Genomic DNA, 21,932 nt, shown 5'->3' on the forward strand with positions numbered 1-21,932 from the left:
GAAGAGAAACTGCCACAGACCCTGATGTCAACAGCAAGGTGTTAGCGTTGGCTGGTGAATGCAGGCAGCCCCTGGCCGCGCCTGAGTGGTAAGATTACAGGGGACAGGCAGAGAGATGAAGCTAAGAAGACATCTTTTCAGAGATGTGTTAAGCCCAGAACCCCAGGATGAAGTGACCTCTGTACCCTTTCCAGAACAAACCTGCCCTTCTGTGGGTCCCCAAAAAGTAACTCTTTGGGAATTTGTGGGTGGGTATGCAAAAGAGCAAGTAATGATAAACAATTAACTGTATTGCCTCATGCATAGATAGTAGTATTTATTTGGCTTTGACCAAGGCCTGGTGACAGACGCTGAAGGACTTGAACCACCAACTCAGCTTAGGAGGAAGCCTAGACCGAAGGTTTCCCATCTCCCAGTATGTAAGAGCCCCATATTCTTTAATATACAACTTTCCTTTAATAAAACAAAACAAAATCCCCAACAACTTATTTTTGATGTAGCTGCCATTCTTTTCTTGGATTCAATACAGCAAGTTTTGGCTGAAGCAGCTAGGAACTTAATTAGCAACTAATGTACCAACTTGTAGTAAACATCAACATTTGTCTATGTCATGAGGGAAAAGAAAAGACACCCACACTGAAAAGTGGCAGCTTTGGGGGGCTTCCCTGGTGGTGCAGTGGTTGAGAGTCTGCCTGCCGATGCAGGGGACACGGGTTCGTGCCCCGGTCCGGGAAGGTCCCACATGCCGCGGAGCGGCTGGGTCCGTGAGCCATGGCCGCTGACCCTGCGCGTCCAGAGCCTGTGCTCCGCAACGGGAGAGGCCACAACAGTGAGAGGCCCGCGTACCGCAAAAAAAAAAAAAAAAAAAAAGGGGGCAGCTTTGGTTCAGTACAGAAGCCACATAAATGTGAGTCCTTCACGTTGCTACTCATTCAGGTGTTCTGCAGCCCTGGATGACTGTGGGTGGTAGTTTATCTGCTTCATAATGAGAACCTCATGGTCCAGAATTATATGGAGGAGGAAGGGGTTATTTAGGCTATCAAAAAGATATATTTAGGAAAAGGAATCTGCTAGCAATGCACATTCAATGAAGTTTGGATAGGCCAGGGAAGCTTGGTGGAGTTTTGGACTGGATAAGTGAAACACAGAATCTTTGTATTTACCGGAGGCATAGAAAATACCCAATTGAGTACTTTATAGCTGTCGTCTTATATTATTTGCTAATTATATTATGTAGCTAAGCCTTTTTTCTTCCCCAAGGATTGTAAGCTGCTTGAAGAAAGGACATATTTACACAGGACCAGTACAATACTCTACAAATAGTAGGCCCTTGATGATTTTCCCCGTGAATGGGAATTTTATTTGCCTTGACGCAGCAGCTGGCTTAATGTCAAACACACAGTGAAAGTTCTTGAAGTGAAATAGAACCTTGGCCTTGCAGATGAGCCTGATTTATGCTATTCTTTGCTGTCTCTTCATAAAATATTACCATATCTTTATTTACTTTGGAGAGTTTATCTTGTAGGTAGAAGATAACCACATTAGACATTTCTACAGAAGTATTCAAATTATCAATTTTAGTTATGTGTCTACAAAGATATCTGTTAGGGCTGTTAAAGTCCCCCTCACCTCCTCAGGTACTGGCAGGTTTTATTCAGTATGTTAAAGCAAGAACAAACAAACAAACCAAAAAACATTCTGTCCCCTGTTACTCATCCGCCCGTCCTTTAGTTTCAAACATTGGGGAATAAAAAGGGGTTGCTTATTAAATATGGGGAAATAATGACATCTTCTTAATGCCACAGAATTGCTGTCCTGGTGAAAGAGGGTCAAAAATGGAAGTTTAAATGTTTGGTATTTAGATTATATCATTCATTCATTCATTCAATCACTTAAAAAATTGTTATTATTAAAAAAAAAAATTGTTATTAAGAACCTACTATGTGGGGCTTCCCTGGTGGCACTTAAGAATCCGCCTGCCAATGCAGGAGACATGGGTTCGAGCCCTGGTCTGGGAAGATCCCACATGCCGCAGAGCAACTAAGCCCGTGTGCCACAATTACTGAGCGTGCGTGCCCCAACTACTGAAGTCTGTGCGCCTAGAGCCCGTGCTCCACAGCAAGAGAAGCCACCGCAATGAGAAGCCCTCGCACTGCAATGAAGAGTAGCCCCCATTCACCGCAACTAGAGAAAGCCCGCGCACAGCAACGAAGACCCAAAGCAGCCAAAAAATAAGCTAAGTAAATCTATTTTTTTAAAAAAAAAGAACCTACTGCGTGACCAGTGTTGCTCTAGGGACAGTTTATAAAACTAAAGAAAGTTCCTACTTTTATGGGTCTGACATTCTAATGGGAGTGGGAAGACAGAAAATAAATAATAACTAGAAAATATACAGTGTGTCAGGTGAGGATAAGTGCTATGAGGACTCTGGTAAGATCTAGCTAATAATGCACATGGCAGTTTCACTGGTTGATTTTCCATATAGATGCCCTCTCCTGACCCTCACCGTTAGCATCACATAATACCCATCAATACAAATTATCAATACATATTTACTTTCAGGTAAGAGTCACTTTGCTGGATGAAGATTGAGTGATGAGGACTGATCCTGAGGGAAAATAGAAACCTCTTCTTTTTTAGGAATCTACCATAGTCTTGATAGGGCCACTGCTGGAGGAAGGAAGTTGAGGAAGAAGAAAGCCAACCTCTCAAAATGTATCCTTTTTCTTCATCTATATTTTTGCACCATGGTTGAGTTTATTTTCTTCTTTTTGTTTTAATAGGGATTTCCTCTGTCACATTTCTTCAGATAACTTTTATTATCATCCTCCTTATTGTTTCTAAACATAAGTTTCTGTTTCCTTTCTCCTTTGAGGGGAAGTCATACTGAGCTATATCTTTTCCTTTTTTTCTAGAGCTGCCTTTTCTTTTTAAACCCAGAAGAAATATTTCAGTCTCCATCAGTTTTAAAAGTCACCTTTTAGTATTTTGTTTTTTAAATTGTAATTCAGGAAGATACTAGGTAACAGATTCTTGCTGTTATCCAACTTACCATTTGAGTTTTCTACAGCAAAGAAGTAGTAAAAATCATAACTGCCACTTCTCTGACAAACTAGAACTACAATTTAATGGCCACACATGGCAGTAATGCCTTTTCCAAAGGAAATGACAATAAATTTAATTTGATGAGGAAATGCTTCTAGAATTGTTGCTCTGTTTTTTTCATTTGTTTACTAAATTGTATCAATAAAGAGCCTATTCTGTGTAATTTACAGTTAGATGCCCTTTGACTAGCAGAATAGAGCTGTGATTAAGCTTAGAGACTGTGAGCTCAGGATATCAGGATTCACATCTCAGCACTGCCTCTTAATTGCTGTGTGATCTTAGGAAAATAACCTCAAATTTCTCAGTTGTAAAACGAGGATGATGATGATACCAGTACTATGTCATAAGGTTGTTGGAAGCACTTAGCACTAATCCTGGCATGTTATACATGCCCTATACATGACTGCCAGCATTTTTATACAAACGATGAGTAAGCGATGTTGCTAGCCCTCAACGAATGTACAGCTGATAGAGGAAATAACTTAGTTATACACATAAACATTATATAATAACTAGCCATCTAACGGATACTTACACAGGATCCCTTTTTGCAAGAAACAAAAGCTGATAGGCTGATTTAGCAGAAAAGTTTATTGAAAGGGTACCGTCTCTATGTCAATGCTACTCTCTCACTTCGTCCCAGCTTACCCTTCCCCCTCCCCGTGTCCTCAAGTCCATTCTCAAATAGATAGCTAGTGGGAAGCAGCTGCATAGTGCAGGGAGATCAGCTGGATGCTTTCTGACCACCTAGAGGGATGGGATAGGGAGGGTGGGAGGGAGGCGCAAGAGAGAGGGGATATGGGGATATATGTATATGTATAACTGATTCACTTTGCTGCACAGCAGAAACTAACACAACATTGTAGAGCAAGTATACGCCAATAAAGATGTTAAAAAAAAAGATATTGTTTATATTTCAAGAACATAAATAGGTCCAAAATAGAAAAAAATTCTAAGTTTACTAGATCATGATACCCATTTCTTAATTACTTCCAAAAATTCAGTTATAAACTTTTGGCTTTAAGTGTGCACATGTGAAAGCTTTTCTACATAATGAAAAGTTTTGGCAAAAAAATCAGGTGTCAGTGAAACATTTTCCAAACATCTATTTTTCTAAATACTTCCTCCATAGCTTAAGTCCTTTTAAAAGCAGTTACGTGCATATTTTCATACCTTTAAAACAACACCTTTGCCTCAAAGGCATAAATTGTCTGAGCTTTTCTTTTTCTTTTACTTTATTTTACAATAAATGCTCAAGAACAAACTACTGTCAAATGTAGGTAGAGTGCCATTGTCTTTTCCTTGAAATCCTGGTTGACATTTAGCTGATGAGCTGTGGGGTTAGATGTCTCGGCCTGTGTCCATTCTGATTGAGGAGTGGCTGCTCTAGAGCTTGATACCCACCCCATATACTTAGTTAAATATTTTCATTTCACCTCTGCTCCTATATAGCTGACAAAGTCTTGAAGTAGGATTAGGAGACATGAGTTATTGCTGTAGAATGAGTTATTGAAGTCAAATATTGAGATAAATTGAACCAAACTTTTGAGCTGCTAAATCACATGGTTACACTAAGATTTAAAAAAAAAAATAAAGCATTGTCAATTACAAATTATTTTTATTATTAATACAGTAGATTATATCAGTTGCATTTTAAAATCTTATTTCACTTTTGTCTGATCCCTTACTTTTAAGTTTGTATTGTTGTTTGTATTTTAGGATATGTCATTATATTTGTACATGTAAAGAGTTTCTAAATATATATATATATATATATATATATATATATATATATATATTTATTTATTTATTTATTTATTGGGGCCCATGTTCAAATATTTTAGCTGATAGGGATCAAGAACAAAGTACTTGGGGCTTCCCTGGTGGTGCAGTGGTTGAGAATCTGCCTGCCAATACAGGGGACACGGGTTTGAGCCCTGGTCTGGGAAGATCCCTCATGCCGTGGAGCGACTGGGCCCTTGAGCCATGGCCGCTGAGCCTGCGCATCCGGAGCCTGTGCTCCGCAACAAGAGAGGCCGCTATAGTGAGAGGCCCATGTACCGCGACGAAGAGTGGCCCCCGCTTGCCACAACTAGAGAAAGCCCTCGCACAGAAACGAAGACCCAACACAGCAAAAATAAATAAATAAATAAATGTATTTTAAAAAAAGGAACAAAGTACTTGGAGACTACAGCTCTAGAGAGCTTTCCAAGGGCTAGAGATTGTGTTAAATTTGAAGAGCAGTATTAATAAGAATGAAGGGGGAAGGTGTGGAGGTGAAAGAAGAGAAAGCTCTGGGAGGAAAACAATTCAACGTTTAGATCTTAGAAGTAGAATATTCCACATTGCTAGCATTATTATTGCTTTGTGACAAATGTTGGTATATTAAGTTAATTCATGGAACTTGAATATATTTCATAGGCTATTGCCAGACATGCTGTCCAGCAGATTTGTTCCAGAATTGAATCCTTTTTAAAAAATTAATTTTTATTTAAAAAACAGTTTATATTCACTGTAGAAATTTCAGGGGGAAAATCACATCATATTGAAGAAGATTATATGAATTACTTATAATCCTATCACTGAGAGATAAGCATTATTAATATTTCAAATGCATTTCCTACCAATATTTAATTGCACAAATATATGTGTAAATGCATGTGTGTGCACATACCTATACACACTCAACATCTGTTCATCGGAGAGTGAGCTGAGGTGGGCTCAACTGTGAGGAAGAGATCTCCAAGGAAGAGATCTCCATAGGTAGATTGTATTGACATTCCAAGGGGAGAAAGAATCTGTGAGAGATTCCCTGTGGCAGGGATGGCCAGGATATAATAAGTTCATTCCTGAGTTGCCTTTGCTGTACTGACTCTTCTTAGTCCAAGGTCTTCCATGAAAGGCTGCCACATGTAGTAGGTTTGTGTTGTGGTGCTTTGGTTAGTAAAGGAGAGGCAGTGGCCCCATGTGGTGGAGCAGAGCTACATAGAGAGAAAAGTGTATCTGTAGAAAGTGAGACAGGGAGCATGGATTGAGAATTCCGTCCAAGAGAGACAATGAGAGCATAAGCCCTCTAGGGATTGTCAGACATCTTAGGAACTGTGCCAGACTTACCATGCTCTATAGGATACGAAGGGCCATCTCAGTAGGCATACTTTCAGCTGCAACATAAAGACGATGCCTGAGTAGGTGTGGCCCAGCAACAGGAATTGATTTTTCTCACATAACAAGAAGAGCCAATGATTCATTGAGGTCAGAACTCTGGGATGTGTCCTGTAATTTTCTTGGCTTTTCTCTCATGGTTGCAAAATGGCTACTACAGCTCTGAACATCATTTCTTCCTACAACTCCAGTTAAAAGTAGGTTGTAGGGCTTCCCTGGTGGCACAGTGGTTGAGAGTCCGCCTGCCGATGCAGGGGACACGGGTTCGTGCCCTGGTCCGGGAAGATCCCACATGCCACGGAGTGGCTGGGCCCGTGAGCCATGGCCGCTGAGCCTGCGTGTCCAGAGCCTGTGCTCCGCAACGGGAGAGGCCACAAGAGTGAGAGGACCGCGTACCACACACACACACACACAAAAAAGTAGGTTGTAGCAGCATGGAACATAGAGTTTCTCCCACTTGACTTCTCCACAGTGAAGGAAAAAAATAGTGTCCCTGGAGTCTCACAGCAGAATTTTTTTATATGTCTCATTGGCCAGAACTGGGCTGTGACACCTCCCCTAAAATAAAGTGATACCTGCTCAAAATACTAAAAATTTCTGTTTTCTAATAGTATGGCACTGTTTGTCATAGGAGCTCAAGCCATTTTATTTGACTATTAAAATACAAAAATAACTCAGAGAAGCCTAGAAAAATTTCTTTTTTAGATGCTTTCCTTACCTGGGCACACACATTGCCCTTGAAGAGCATCCCCAATAGGAAGTACCAAAGCAGCCATTCAATTCTTTGTTGTGGTGGCAAAGTGAGCTAGAAAGTTGTTCTCAAGCCTAGTTGTATATTTGACTCACAGGGAGACATATATACAATTATTTATTGCATCAGAATCTCCACGATTGGAACTTTATTGTCAATTATTTCTCCTTTCAATTCCACCTGTGATTCCACTCTCTAGCCAGAGTTGAGAACTAGAGATGAGGGTCTCTGCTAGCTAGGGCCAACAGAGAGTACAGTGGAGTCTCGTTACTCACTATAAACTCACCCTGAATTAGCAAATACGGAACGACTTCTCCTGGGGAAGTATTAGGTTCTTGAGAGCCTAATTCACAACATTTCTAAAACTAATCAATGCATAACCTTGCTTTGTGTGTGTTTCTATTTAAAGACCCCTTATTTAATATATATTGTTAATTCACTGACATTATACTCAGGGTCAACAACACTGTAACTCACACCTGAATGAAGCTTATCTAACACATATTTCTCTTTGAGGCACATCACAGCCTTCCAGTGCTTGGATACACTAGATAACACTTCAGGACTATGCTTGGGGCCATTTAAAACAGTGAAATCACCAACAAAAAGCACAAATATATAAAAAATTAGCACTAAACATATGATGAAAAGGACACTGGTTTGCAAGATGAAAACTGAAACAAGTAGTAGATCATCCCCTTGTTCAACCTCAGCTAGGAAAATTAAATTTTGTAATATTTAAAAATATTTAAAATAAAATATTTCCTGATATACACCTAAGAGAATTTTTCTCCTCCGAATTCCTAATTAAGAATGTGTAGAGCTGTGTGTTGCACTTGTGTGTCTATATACATACTTGTGCTGAGGGTATAAAGATTCAACAGCTCTAGGGGAGCTTGCATGGTCCTTCCCACCCCTCAAAAGTGGTACACAACTTTAGAACTTAATTAGCACAGAGGGTTTCATTTCATTGATTCTTTCTCCCTCAAATGCAATTTAAAACCTCAAGAGGGATGTATCGTACCATGTGGGAGATTTTTAAAATTTTAATGATAACATGGTCCAAATTATTTTGTTACTACAAATGATCTCTTTTAAAATACTTTAAGATGAAGGATTTATGATTTTAACAGATGGATGACTGTAAATAAGGCTGCAAGCTTAGACTGTAAATGATGTTTTACATCTCAGAAATATTTTGTTTTTCAGGAATAGACTGCTTATGTGCACATAAATGTGCTGTGTGTTGTTAATTAGGGATTAAGAATAATAGTAACATACAGTATTAGTAGAACATCACAATGAACTGTAGAGAAAACCTGAGCTTCCTCACAAAATGAATTCTAAAAGCTGGCCCAGAATCTCAGGTGAGGCCAAGCACTGACTGTGGCTTAGTAAGTTCCCTGGACCCTAGATGACCCAGCAGACCCAGAACAGCACAGGCCAAGTCCTAGACATTCAGGTGTATGCACGCCCTTCCCAGAAAGGGACTTGCCTTGCTTCCTTCCTTAGGCTCCTCTGTAGAGCTGCTGGCTGCTGATGGTGTTGCCTCTGCCGCCACCTTGTGGGGTTTTAACTATCAAATCTTAATTGTGTCAGAACTGGTTTGGCTGGTCTCAAGTAAATAAAACTGTAACTAGGTACAATTATACCAGATAAAAGAAAAGGGATATAATCTACATTTCCCAATGGGAAGCTAATTTAGTATAAAGTATTATATCTTATAAAAATGGAGAACAGAAAGAGGACGAATTTATCTGCTAGTAGGGAATTTCCCCATTTTGCAAAGGTGCACCTAGATTCATAGAAGTTGTATTATTCTACCCAACATCACACAGCCAATAGATGAACTTGGAGTCAATTATCAGTCTCTAAACTATTTATTGCACAGTTCCTTCAAGAGTTAAAATAGACAATAATGACTAGAACCAGTTGTCTTAAAATGCAGGTTTTATTGTTATTCCAGTATGATGAGGACAACAGATCAGGGGATGATTGCCATTGAAAAAACAGTTTGTTACGGTTTCCAAGAGGAGGGGGCACACCAGACCATGCAGGACCACATAGGGAAGCACCAGGGTCAGTCAGGAGGTAGAAGGAATAAGGGGAAAGCCTGGGGTGGGAGCCTTTATTTTGATTTCCATGGGAATGGCCAGGCAAGGCAGGGTACGCAGGGTTAGAAGTGGCTGGTTTGGATAATTTTAGCAGGCTCTGGGGCAGAGAAGCTGTTTCTTCTAGGTGCCTGGTATATGGCCCCAGGAAGATGAGTGCAGGGGATACTGCCTCTTGACAAGTAAGAGCCAGAGAGAGGAGATAGTTCAGAGTTTGGGCTCTGGATTGGCTAGTTTGCCATGAAAGACACACTCCCTGTTCAGTCTTTTGCTACCTCTAAGAAGTGGTTATTCCTGGGAGGGACAGTCAGTGTGGACTCAGATCCCAGAACATCAAAAATACAGAAAATAAGAAAATGTAGTTAGTGTACCAATTAACATATTCTCTTGAAGTCAGAGAGTGTGTCTGAAATCAGTAAATAAAGGGAAATTCTTCTGTTATAGGTATTAATTTATTATCTGCATGATATGGTTAGCTGATAGTTTTCTGCATGAATGTTTCTCAAATATCAATCAGGAGGAAATATCAAAATTGATCTAAATATCAACTATTTTTTTCATTCTTGAATAACTATCATAGGGTCATAAGCTTGAAGATACATGTTTGCTTAGTTAATACTTTAAGGTGGAGATTATAATCATTTAATTTTTCAAATTTATACTGAAAAAGCTCTATTTTAGGCACATGCATTTTCCAATAGAAATCAGTTCTGTTTCCTTCCAAACAGTCTTTTACTTTATGTGTACATGTATTTAAAATACTATACAGAAAGACATTTTGCACAGGAATTTTAATTTTAAAAAATATTTGATCTTTCTCACTCATATACCTAGATATTTGCTAAATCCTCACTCATACCTTTTTGGTACTCTCTCTTGATTTAATTACGTTTTCTGATATCACTAACTTCCATTTTGACAATTTATGAGCAAACTGCAGCCTAAAGATTCTGTTGCTAGGTTACATCCTCCTTTCTCCTCCCTGCACCAACCCACCTCCTCTTCTGGGCTGGTTGCCACAGTGCTTCTTGTAAGGGGTGGCTCAAGTCTGTACTGGAATCATGGTGGCTGAATAAAAACCTAGCTTCTCTCTCACTCTCCCTCTCTCATCTCCATAGCCTAGTTGCTCAATCAAGCATTTGGATTTAATTAAAGAGAGATTCACCATTTGATATAATTATTCTATAAATACTAACTTTAGGCAACTTATCTGGATTTTTGCCTTACAGAAAAATTACGTAAGTTGAGTCTCTAACTGAAGAGTCATTAAACTTTGGCAGGATTATAAATGTAAGTTACGGGATTTATTTTTGTTCACTGTGTTTGATCTTTTCCACTTGCCTCTAAAGATCCATGCTCCACCCTCCTCTACATTGAACTGTTCCCTGGGAGGCTGACCTTTATGAATTGTCTCCTTGAACTCTCTTTTCCTCTGGCTTCTGATTGGGATCAGCCAGTGGAAGCACTGAAAGGAGATCGGAGACAGGCAAGAGAGTGAGGCTGTGGTATTTGTTCCTCAGTTCCCTTCCATCCAGCTCATTGTGCATCCCTCTACTGAAGGTCAGGTCAGGTGGCCCTCTCCACACAGCTACTGCCTCCAGGTTTCAGTGGCTGCTTCCTTGCCTTGCCCCCTCAGCCTAAGGGTGGAAACGGATTCTCACTGTTGCTTGCACTGAGATGCTATATCATCCCTCTTATTTTTTTATTTTATTTTTTTTGCGGTACGCGGGCCTCTCACTGTTGTGGCCTCTCCTGTTGCGGAGCACAGGCTCCAGACGCGCAGGCTCAGCGGCCATGGCTCACGGGCCCAGCCGCTCCCCGGCATGTGGGATCCTCCCGGACCGGGGCACGAACCCGTGTCCCCTGCATCGGCAGGCGGACTCTCAACCACTGCTCCACCAGGGAAGCCCTATCATCCCTCACTGATGCCTCTTAACTATGTCAACACCTTTGTAAATAGTGACTTTATCATAGTCCCTCAATTACTGTGTTTGAGTGTGCCATCTGCATTTTTGGTAGATGTGCCAACAACTGAGTTTTATGGGTAAAGTCCAGAAAGCAAAGCAAATGTTTAGGTAGGCTCAGTTGAGAAGATCTTGTGGATGGTGCATTAACTGGGTTCCTTCTATCCACCCAGGTTGTTCTGGCACCATCATTGATCATGAGTCTTCATCTATGTTAATATATGTCATAATTCCTATCCTCTGGGACCTTACAAGGAGAGTACTAAACTCTTTCCTTTTTCTTTTACCTTATAAGTGCTTTATAGCTTAATTCTTACCTTAGAAAGCTTTAAGCATGGGACTTCATTCATTCATTCAAAACTACAACACTGAGGGTTGTCATTTTCCGAACATGAAAATCATTAGGTTATATTTTGTTTTAAAAAGATTTTGCAACTCTTTTGATCTGTGCCTGCATTCGCAATGCATCTTATTACTCTCTTAGGTTTCTCTTAAAATGTAATTGGTGCTACTTATTTCGCAAGATTGTTGTGAAGATCAAATGTAATAATCTGAAAAATAGCTGTGAAAAGTATTATGTGCTATATAAATAGATTGTACGGGAATTCCCTGGTGATCCAGTGGTTAGGACTCTGCACTTTTACTTCCAAGGGCCCGGTTCAGTCCCTGGTCAGGGAACTACAATCCCACAAGCCATGAGGCACGGCTAAATAAATAAACAACAAACATTTATCTTAAAAAAAGATTCTAATTTTTTCATTCATTCTTATTACCAGGTCTTATTTCCACCAGCAATTTTATCTTCACACATGCACAAAACACCTGAAGATTACTGTGGAAATGAGATGATCTCAGTTTTTAGCTAATCTATAATCTAAAAATTTAAGAACTGGACCACTTTTATGGTTTTGATTAAATTATTTTAGTTTTTGGTAACTTAAACTCACATGATACATAATCAAGTTACTTACTAAAGGGATAAACACCAGCCAGAAGTATCAGTCAAAATTATTTCATTTATATCTTTCTAGAAAGTCAGTTTTGTGAGTGTATGATCTCATGTTAATCTCATGTCTGATATTCATGAGCATGAAACCTGGATTTAAAATCTAAGACAGGAGGGACTTCCCTGGTGGAGCAGTGGTTAAGAATCCACCTGCCAATGCAGGGAACACAGGTTCGAGCCCTGGTCCAGGAAGATCCCACATGCCACGGAGCAACAAAGCCCGTGCACCACAACTACTGAGCCTGAACTCTAGAGCCTGTGAGCCACAACTACTGAGCCCACGTGCCACAACTACTGAAGCTTGCATGCCTAGAGCCCATGCTCTGCAACAAGAGAAGCCATGGCAATGAGAAGCCTGTGCACAACAACGAAGAGTAGCCCCCACTTGCCACAACTAGAGAAAGACTGCGTGCAGCAAAAAAGACCCAACACAGCCAAAAATAAATTTTAAAAAACCCAATAAATTTTTAAAAATAAATAAATAAAATAAAAATTAAGACAGGTATTTTTCCACTATTACTCGAGTCACAGATTACTTTACCTAGGCTATTAATTATAGTGTTGCTGCTTTTATTGAGCATTAGTTGTAGACACACATTGTGGTTAACATTATATATAGCATTTCTAAAGATGTTTGTATTGCATCCAAATTCCTTAATAGGGCTTAGCAATCCAAGTGAGGATGTATATATTCAGAAGCTACCATTCCTCACCTTTCTGAAGAGCCCTGTTGACACTCTTCATATATGCATTACTGTTTATTAAATTGCTTTAATAAATAGTACTCTTCTGCCAAAAGAGTAGTTAATATTACCAGAATTAGAGAATTGTGTTGTTGAAAGCCTAGCTGAATAAGGTCAATTTGTCAAGTGGTTGGTTTCAGTAACAAATGGTAAATAATATTCATTTTTGTCTTATTTGGGAAGCTTATTATATCTCTCTGTCCTCACCAGTGGGCAGAACCCTTAGGCAGTTGCTAAAAGAAACTGAAAGTTTTGGACTTTTAATGAAATTATTACTGAATGACTTCATTTTATTTTATTTTATTTTATTTTATTTATTTATTTTTTTGTGGTACGGGGGCCTCTCACTGTTGTGGCCTCTCCCGTTGCGGAGCACAGGCTCTGGACGCGCAGGCTCAGCGGCCATGGCTCACGGACCCAGCCGCTCCGCAGCATGTGGGATTTTCCCAGACCGGGGCACGAACCCGTGTCCCCTGCATCGGCAGGCGGACTCTCAACCACTGCGCCACCAGGGAAGCCCCTAAATGACTTCATTTTATACTGCCATATTTTTGTGCCTTACTAAATGAACACATATAGAGCCTTCATTATTGCGTGTTAAAAAGACAATTAATAATTTCTGAAGAAAGTATGATAATTATTGCATGTATATCAATTAAAGCAATGGCATGAAATCTATGTGAATACATTTTAGCATGAAATAAATAAATTCTAGGGTGGATCCAAGGTGACAACACAACAGACACTTAGGACTAAATGTCTCCTCTTCCTCACCTTTCAGGTCTTGTATGTTATAGACAACTGTGTCCCCCTAAAATTCATTTGTTGAAGCCTAAGTCCCAGTGTGATGGTATTTGGAGATAGGGTCACTGAATGGTAATAAGGTTTAGATGAGGTTATGTAGGTATGCCCCTCATGATGGGATTAGTGCCCTTATAAGAAACACCAGAGAATTTGCTTCTCTGTCTCCCTCCAACAAAAGGCCAAGCATGGATACAGTGAGAAGGCAGCATCTGCAACTCAAGGAGTGTGATCTCACCAGACTCCAACCCTGCTGGCACCTTGATCTTGGATTTTCAGTCTCCAGAACTGTGAGAAATAAATTCCCATTGTTTAAGCCATCCAGTCTATTGTATTTTATGTCAGCACGAGCTGACTAAGACATTGGGTGTGCATAATTTCTCAAGCTATATGGATTTAAAGGTTGCCAGAATCACTTTGCATATATAATAAGCTTCACCTTTAATCTACTAGGTCATAAGCTATTTCTATTATTCATTAATTTTTATGGACAACAATGTCAAAGAAGCATTAATTTCTTAGGCCTCTCTCACTTTCATTACCGCCAACAGCAATTAATTTTCATTTTAGGGCCATTTTGGAGGAACACCTCTCACCTCCCACTGAATTCTTCATTATTTCTCAACAGTTGCTGTATATGTATCAAGTGGAGAGTAGCAAGGCTCAGTAAAAAGCAGATGCTGGATGGTTGGTAGGCACTGTTCACTCCAGCCAGCCTCTTAGATCAACAACCTACATGACATTGTCACTTAGTCTCCTAGGTGTCTCAAATCTAACATGTTCAAAGTTGATTTTTGATTTGGCCATTCCAAACAGCTCTTCCTCCAGTTGCCACCACTGGCAAAGATATACAAAACTGGACACTAGTTAAAGTGGTAAGGATGATTTAAGTTGGTCATATGCTATTAATAATAGGGAAATAATAATAATAGGGAAAAGAATTCAGCATGAACTCGACTCAACTTTGATTTGTACAGAGGTGACTGTGTATTTTAAAGGGAGGATGAGGGAATAAGGAGGGGTAAGTGGGGTCTCTGTAGAACCAGGGAAGCGAAAAACTTACAAAAAGCAGGAAGAAGGGTCTAGTTCATGTGAAACCCATGTGGGTTTGTAACTGGCACTTATGGAAGTTAGGCTCCTCCCCTCTCACAGAGCTGGGGAGACAGGAGCTCTATCTTCAGGTGTTGGCTGGAACAAACAGTAAATTATTTTGGAAGCCTTGAGTCTTCTCACAAAGGCACTTTAAGGGGATGCTAGTGTCATCATAGGGATACAGCCTTGAGCTGCCAGGAACTAAGTTAGTGTTTGTTCAAGTTTTTATTGGATAGGATTAAGAAGAGAGCTCAGAAGAAACTGGCTAGGGTTGGGTCAAGGAGAGAATCTTTGTCACCAAGCCATTAAGGGGTAAATCCGAAAACATCAGTAAATCCTGAAGGCTATACCTTAAAAGTGGAAAATGATCTCACCGTCTCTACTGCTGCTCCATAGTAAGTCACCATCATCTCTGAATTATCAACAGATTGCTAATAGATCTCCTCGCTTCTTCACTAACCCCCTTCAGTCTACTGTCAGCACAGCCAAAAGAGTGATGCTTTAAAAATTAAGTTATATCACGTCGGGCTAAGGCTCCAAACCCTTCAATGGCTCCTTATCTCACCCAGAGAATGAAAGAAAGTCCTTGCAATGGCCTATAAAGGCCTGGCATGATCTGCCCCAATGCCCCTGCTCTGTAACCACTCTATGACTCGTCCTGGCTTAATCCACACCAGACTCACTGGCCTCCTTGCTGTTCTTTAAACAGGTCAGAAGCCTTCTGCTTTAGGATTGTAACTCCAGTTCTGCCTGGAATATTCTTCCTACAGATAATTTCATGCCTAACTTGTTCATGTTCTTTAAGCCTTTACGCAAACATCCCCTACTTCACAAGGCTACCTTGGGCATCCCATTTGATACTGCCACCTACTCTGTCACCTCCCTACACCTACCTCTGCTTTCATGTTCCTTTTGTTCCACAGCATTTATCATCTTCTAACATACTATATAATAATTTACTTATTCATTAGCTTTACTTATTATTTTCTATTCTTCCTGCTAGAATATAAGCTCCACAAGGGCAAGGACATCCTTCTCACTCCCACTAATGTATATTTTTTCCATCTAAACTAGTACTAGAGTATAGATGTTCAATAAGTATTTGTTAACTAAAATGAATTAGTCTATGTGAAATTTTTTAGTGATACAAAATAAGCTCCATTAATGCTGTTTTTCATTAGCTGGTATATCTTGTTATAGTATTTGGCATATGAATGATTTCTATGAGAGGGGGCAGGCTCTGGCTCTGGAACTGAAGTTTGCTGAGGAGCAGTAAATATTTACTCTTATCTTTCATGTCCCTGTTTCTCCATCTGTAAAAAGAGGGGGAGAAAGAAAAATTTCATTTAGAGGGAAAGAGAAAATGAGGCAGCAACAGATAGGAAAGGGAACCATAGTTATTTCAGTGTTAATTGAATATCTAAACTTACCCTAAGACCAAAGACCACCAAGATTTGGAAGGAATACTCTAGGTAGTACTATAGTCTTGAAAACTTTATGGTCACCAGAAAGCATGTATCCTGTGTAAGAGAAGTAATTATTGGCTAATCTTAGTGAAAAGCATGCATTTTCTCGTTTATTTTTCTAGTCATTGATGAGCCATTTTTCTGCTCTTTAAGCGCTCTCCACTTATGGTATAAATAATTTTTATTACATTTTAAAATACTATGCTTGTGGGTGGAGAGAGAGGGGCAAATGCATTGTTTAACAGATCACATTCTGCAGCCAAATTTCCTGGATTCTAATCTCAGCTTTGCTACAAACTGTGCAACTATGGATAAGTGATATACAACTCTCCACCTTACGTTTTGCATTTATAAAATGGAGGTAATAATAGTGTATACCTGATGGACTTCTTTCAAGGAATAACACAATGCCTGTTACATACTATTCACTCTAAAAATAGCTATTTTTATAAAATAATGGAGTATTTTCTGAAAAAAATGTATAATTTAAAGTTTTTTTTTAACATCTTTATTAGAGTATAATTGCTTTACAGTGTTGTGTTAGTTTCTGCTGTATAACAAAGTGAATCAGCTATATGCATATGTATATCCCCATATCCCCTTCCTCTTGCATCTCCCTCCCACCCTCCTTATCCCACCCCTCTAGGTGGTCACAAAGCATGAGTGGGTCTCCCTGTGCTATGCAGCTACTTCCCACTAGCTATCTAGTTTACATTTGGTAGTGTATATACGTCAATGCTACTCTCTCACTTCATCCTTCCCCCTCCCCGTGTCCTCAAGTCCATTCTCTATGTCTGTGTCTTTATTCCTGTCCTGCCCCTAGGTTCTTCAGAACCTTTTTTTTTTAGATTCCATATATATGTGTTAGCATACCGTATTTGTTTTTCTCTTTCTGACTTACTACACTCTATATGACAGAGTCTAGGTCCATCCACCTCATTACAAATAACTCAATTTCATTTCTTTTTATAGCTGAGTAATATTCCATTGTACATATGTGCCACATCTTCTTTATCGATTCATCTGTCGATGGACACTTCAGTTGCTTCCATGTCCTGGCTATTGTAAATAGTGTTGCAATGAACATTTTGGTACATGACTCTTTTTGAATTATGGTTTTCTCATGGTATATGCCCAGTAGTGGGACTGCTGGATCAAATGGTAGTTCTATTTTTAGTTTTTTAAGGAACCTCCATACTGTTCTCCATAGTGGCTGTATCAATTTACATTGCCAGCCACAGTACAAGAGGGTTCCCTTTTCTCCACACCCTCTCCAGCATTTATTGTTTGTAGGTTTTTTGATGATGGCTATTCTGACCAGTGTGAGGTGATACCTCATTGTAGTTTTGATTTGCATTTCACTAATGATTAGTGTCATTGAGCATCTTTTCATGTGTTTTTGGCAATCTGTATATCTCCTTTGGAGAAATGTCTATTTAGGTCTTCTGCCCATTTTTGCATTGGGATGTGTCTTTTTTTGATATTGAGCTGGAAAGAGCTGGTTGTATAGTTTGGAGATTAACCCTTTGTCAATTGCTTCTTTTGTAAATATTTTCTCCCATTCTGAGGGTTGTCTTTTCATCTTGTTTATAGTTTCCTTTGCTGTGCAAAAGCTTTTAAGTTTCATTCAGTCCCATTTGTTTATTTTTGTTTTTATTTCCATTTCTCTAGGAGGTGGGTCAAAAAGGATCTTGCTGCGATTTATATAATAGAGTGCGCTGCCTATGTTTTCCTCTAAGAGTTTTATAGTGTATGGCCTTACATTTAGGTCTTTAATCCATTTTGAGTTAATTTTTGTGTGTGGTGTTAGGAAGTGTTCTAACTGTATTATTTTACATGTAGCTGTCCAGTTTTCCCAGCACCACTTATTGAAGAGGCTGTCTTTTCTCCATTGTATACTCTTGCCTCCTGTATCAAAGATAAGGTAACCATATGTGCGTGGGTTTATCTCTGGGCTTTCTATCCTTATCCATTGGTCTATACTTCTGTTTTTGTGCCAGTACCATACTGTCTTGATTACTGTAGCTTTGTAGTATAGTCTGAAGTCTGGGAACATGATTTCTCCAGCTCCATTTCTCTTTCTCAAGGTTGTTTTGGCTATTCAGGGTCTTTTGTGTTTCCATACAAATTGTGAAATTTTTTGTTCTAGTTCTGTCAAAAATGCCATTGGTGGTTTGATAAGTATTGCATTGAATCTGTAGATGTTTTAGGGTAGTATAATCGTTTTCACAATGTTGATTCTTCCAATCCAAGAACATAGTATATATCTCTCCATCTGTTTGTATCATCTTTAATTTCATTCAATAGTGTCTTATAGTTTCCTGCATACAGGTCTTCTGTATCCTTAGGTAGGTTTATTCCTAGGTATTTTATTCTTTTTGTTGCAATGGTAAATGAGAGTGTTTCCTTAATTTCTCTTTCAGATTTTTCATCATTAGTGTATAGGAATGCAAGAGATTTCTGTGCATTAATTTTTTATCCTGCAACTTTACCAAATTCATTGATTAGCTCTAGTAGTTTTCTGGTAGCATCTTTAGGATTCTCTATGTATAGTAACATGTCCTCTGCAAACAGTGACAGTTTTACTTCTTTTCCAATTGGATTCCTTTTATTTCTTTTTCGTCTCTGATTGCTGTGGCTAAAACTTCCAAAACTATGTTGAATAATAGTGGTGAGAGTTGGCAACCTTGTCTTGTTCCTGATCTTAGAGGAAATGCTTTCAGTTTTTCACCATTGAGAATGATGCTGGCTGTGGGTTTGTCATATATGGCCTTTATTATGTTGGAGTAAGTTCCCTATATGCATACTTTATGGAGAGTTTTTAATCATAAATGGATGTTGAATTTTATCAAAAGCTTTTTCTTCATCTATTGAGATTATCTATGGATTTTATCCTTCAATTTGTTAATATGGTGTATCACATTGATTAATTTGCATATATTGAAGAATTCTTGCATTCCTGGGGCAAACCCCACTTGATCATGGTATATAATCCTTTTAATGTGCTATTGGATTCTGGTTGCTAGTATTTTGTTGAGGATTTTTGCATCTATGTTCATCAGAGATATTGGCCTATAGTTTTCTTTTTTTGTGACATATTTGTCTGGTTTTGGTATCAGGGTGATGGTGGCCTTGTAGAATGAGTTTGATAGTGTTCCGCCCTCTGCTATATTTTGGAAGAGTTTGAGAAGGATAGGTGTTAGCTCTTCTCTAAATGTTTGATAGAGTTCACCTGTGAAGCCATCTGGCACCGGGCTTTTGTTTGTTGGAAGATTTTTAATCACAGTTTCAATTTCAGTGCTTGTGATTGGTCTGTTCATATTTTCTATTTCTTCCTGGTTCAGTCTCAGAACACTGTGATTTTCTAAGAATTTGTCCATTTCTTCCAGGTTGTCCATTTTATTGGCATAGAGTTGCTTGTAGTAATCTCTTATGATCCTTTGTATTTCTGCAGTGTCAGTTGTTACTTCTCCTTTTTCAATTCTAATTCTGTTGATTTGAGTCTTCTCCCTTTCTTTCTTGATGAGTCTGGCTAATGGTTTATCAATTTTGTTTATCTTCTCAAAGAACCAACTTTTAGGTTTATTGATCTTTGCTATTGTTTCCTCATTTCTTTTTCATTTATTTCTGATCTGATCTTTATGATTTCTTTCCTTCTGCTAACTTTGCAGGGGTTTTTTGTTCTTCTTCCTTTTATTGCTTTAGGTGTAAGGTTAGGTTGTTTATTTGAGATGTTTCTTGAGGTAGGATTGTATTGCTATAAACTTCCCTCTTAGAAGTTCTTTTGCTGCATCCCATAGGTTTTGGGTCATCGTGTTTTCATGGTCATTTGTTTCTAGGTATTTTTTGATTTCCTCTTTGATTTCTTCAATGATCTCTTGGTTATTTAGTAGCATATTGTTTAGGCTCCATGTGTTTGTATTTTTTAGTTTTTTTTCCTGTAATTGATGTCTCGTCTCATAGTGTTGTGGTCAGAAAAGATACTTGATATGATTTCAATTTTCTTAAATTTACCAAATCTTGATTTGTGACCCAAGATATAGCCTATCCTGAAGAATGTTCCATGAGCACTTGAGAAGAAAGTGTATTCTGTTGTTTTGGGGTGAAAATGTCCTATAAATATCAATTAAGTCCATCTTGTTTAATGTTTAAAGCTTGTGTTTCCTTATTTATTTTCATTTTGGATGATCTGTCCCTTGGTGAAAGTGGGGTGTTCCCTACTATGTGTTACTGTTGATGTCCCCTTTTATGGCTGTTAGCATTTGCCTTATGTATTGAGGTGCTCCTATGTTGGGTGCATAAATATTTACAATTGTTATATCTTCTTCTTGGATTGATCCCTTGCTCATTATGTAGTGTCCTTCTTTGTCTCTTATAATAGTCTTTATTTTAAAGTCTATTTTGTCTGATACGAGAATTGCTATTCCAGCTTTCTTCTGATTTCCATTTGCATGGAATATCCTTTTCCAACCCCTCACTTTCAGTCTGTATTTGTCCCTAGGTCTGACGTGGGTCTCTTGTAGACAGCATATGTACCAGTCTTGTTTTTGTATCCATTCAGCCAGTCTATGTCTTTTGGTTGGAGCATTTAATCCATTTACATTTAAGGTAATTATCGATATGTATGTTCCTATTACCATGTTCTTAATTTGTTTGGGCTTGTGTTTGTAGGGGTCTTCCTTGTCTTGCGTTTCCTGCCTAGAGAAGATCCCTTAGCATTTGTTGTAAAGCTGGTTTGGTGGTGCTGAATTCTCTTAACTTTTGCTTATCTGTAAAGTTTTTAATTTCTCCATCGAATCTGAATGAGATCCTTGCTAGGTAGATTAATCTTGGTTGTAGGTTTTTCCATTTCATCACTTTAAATATGTCCTGCCATGTCGTCTGGCTTGCAGAGTTTCTGCTGAAAAATCAGCTGTTAACCTTATGGGGATTCCCTTTTATGTTATTTGTTGCTTTTCCCTTGCTGCTTTTAATATTTTTTCTTTGTATTCAATTTTTGATAGTTTGATTAATATGTGTCTCGGCGTGTTTGACTTTGGGTTTATTCTGTATGGTACTCTCCATGCTTCCTGGACTTGTTCACTATTTCACTTCCCATATTAGGAAAGTTTTTGACTATAATCTCTTCAAATATTTTCTCAGAACCTTTCCTTTTTTCTTCTCCTTCTGAGACCCCTATAATTTGAATGTTGCTGCATTTAATGTTTTCCCAGAGGTCTCTGAGACTGTCCTCAGTGCTTTTCATTCTTTCTTCTTTATTCTGCTCTGCAGTAGTTATTTCCACTATTTTATCTTCCAGGTCACTTATCTGTTCTTCTGCCTCAGTTATTCTGCTATTGATTCCTTCTCAAGTATTTTTAATTTCAGTAATTGTGTTGTTCATAACTGCTTGTGTGCGCTTTAGTTCTTCTAGATCCTTGTTAAATGTTTCTTGTATTTTCTCCATTCTGTTTCCAATATTTTGGATTTGATAGTAAAATGATTTACTATCATTTCTCTGAATTCTTTTTCGGGTAGGTTGCCTATCTCATCTACATTTATTTGATCTTGTAGGCTTTTACCTTGCTCCATCATCTGTAACATTTTTTTGTCATTTTTTGTTTGTTTGTTTGTTTCTTTTAATGGGTGGTGCTGTACTCCTGTCTTATTGGTTGTTTGACCTGAGATGTCCAGCACTGGAATTTGCAGGCAGTTGGATAGAGCTGGGTCTTGGTGCTGAGATGAGGACCTC

At 38.7% G+C, this 21,932-nt stretch overlaps 1 protein-coding gene across 1 annotated transcript in view; it reads left to right on the forward strand.

Moving 5' to 3' along the window:
* Positions 1 to 362: 362 nt before the first annotated feature.
* GCA (grancalcin) overlaps positions 363 to 21,932 on the forward strand; it is a gene marked incomplete at both ends in the record, with an annotated part of 45,316 nt that continues 23,746 nt past the window's right edge. The window contains one exon of the mRNA XM_079709857.1: positions 363 to 419. The remainder of the gene's footprint in view (positions 420 to 21,932) is intronic.

The sequence above is a fragment of the Hyperoodon ampullatus genome (genome assembly GCF_949752795.1).
Source record: "Hyperoodon ampullatus genome assembly, chromosome: 8".
NCBI classification, from domain to species: domain Eukaryota; kingdom Metazoa; phylum Chordata; class Mammalia; order Artiodactyla; family Ziphiidae; genus Hyperoodon; species Hyperoodon ampullatus.